Below are 1,804 nucleotides of genomic sequence, written 5' to 3' on the forward strand. Positions count from 1 at the left end.
GGTCAGACCCAGAGGCTGTGCCTGAATCTCAGTGTGGCAACAGTTCTCAGTTTCTTGTGAAGAAATACCATTTTCGTGTTTTAAATGTAAGTGTAATGCATGCTAATTGCAGACAGTATGGAACACTCACCAGAAAACGCGAAACGATACCAAAACCGATCCATAATCCTGTCACCCAGAGACAGCCATTATTAACATTTTGGGGTAACTAGGTTTTTAAGTTTTTCTGGGTATGTACATTACATGTTTGGATAGTCGTAAATTATTCTGTTCACTTAAGAATGATGGCTTTAATATTTTGGTAAAAACGATACAACTTATTATATAAAATTCAAGCCATACAGAAAAATGCAAAGAAAGGTTTTAAAAACTTTCACCTGGGGGCACCGGGGTGGTTTGGTGGGTTGATCATTCAACTCTTGGTTTCGTCTCGGGTCATGATCTCGTGGCTTCATGAGTTCGAGCCCTGCCGATGGGCTCTGTGCTGCCAGCCCGGATCCTGCTTGGGATTCTGTCTCTCCATCTCTCTGCCTCGTCCCTGATCCTGGCTCCCCCTCTCAAAATAAATACATAAACTTAAAAAAACAAAACTTTCCCCTGAACTCTCACCCAGGGAAGTTAACCATCCTGCATCTTCCTTCAGCTTATGGGCTAATTTTGTGCTCTCTCAGAGAGACAACAATTACCTTCTGCAAAAAATGGATGGTTGTAGGCTATTTTCACGCAAAAATGGTAATTTTTTTTTTTTTTTTTGTAATTTCAGGGAAGGCAATAAACAAACCAGAAGGACAAAACACAAGGCTGAAGGACTGTGGCACTACTGGAAACTGTTTCCAGGGGCCACACTGGTTCTTTTAAGAGATTCCGCCCATTCTCTCCCCTGGCTTTCTCTTCTTTGTGCTGAGACATGTCAGCTCATCGCATCTTCCAAGGCAGCAACAGGGCTCCGTGTAAGGCCCTCGGCCACACATCCTGCTTTTCCTGACTTCCAGCAGATTCTCTAAGTCTGGTGGCTCAAGCCCAGACACAACAATGGCCGGATACTGAGAAGTGTTCAACCCGTGGCCACGGTGACCCTCGGCTGTCTAGCCAGTCACTAAAGGGACATTCTTACATGTACCGCCAACCTGCGTCTTCAGGTGCTAGGGAAAGATGAACAAACACAAACACCAAACAAAGCAAAGCTTCCAAGACCTAAGCAGTGATTTCAGTGAATTGAGTGGCTTATGTGGGATAAGAGCAAACCGATAAACCTGAGCATCCAGAGCGGACAGTGAAAACCCCCAGCCTAGTCTTGCCAGATGGGAATTGGGGTCCATGTGGGCATATCATCAGATTTGTCAGGAGGAACCAAAAATCTAAATGTTTTTAAAATTTTTTTGTAATGTTTATTTTATTTGTTTTAAGGGGGGAGGTGATTGAATTGGGGAGGTAGAGAGAGGGAGAGAGAATCCCAAGCAGACCCCGTATTGTCGGCACAGAGGCTGATTCCGGCTCGAACTCACAAACTGTGAGACGGTGACCTGAGCCAAAACCAAGAGTTGGGCACTGAACCGACTGAGCCGCTCAGGCGCCCCCACAGAGACCTAAATTTTTAACTGAAATCTCCTTACTTACATATATTGAGGGTAAGTTAGAAAATTGAAAACACCGCGCAAAGCAAACAAAACTCACTGATGGGTCAGCCGGATTTCTTTTGCTGTTCTGACACAATTTAGTACTATTCAGGACACCAGTTCAAGAACATCAAGTGAGCAGCAGACAATTTTTAGTGAAAGTATGACCCAGACAATATCTGGCACAT

Source organism: Neofelis nebulosa, chromosome Y, assembly GCF_028018385.1.
Source record: "Neofelis nebulosa isolate mNeoNeb1 chromosome Y, mNeoNeb1.pri, whole genome shotgun sequence".
In the NCBI taxonomy this organism is placed as follows: domain Eukaryota; kingdom Metazoa; phylum Chordata; class Mammalia; order Carnivora; family Felidae; genus Neofelis; species Neofelis nebulosa.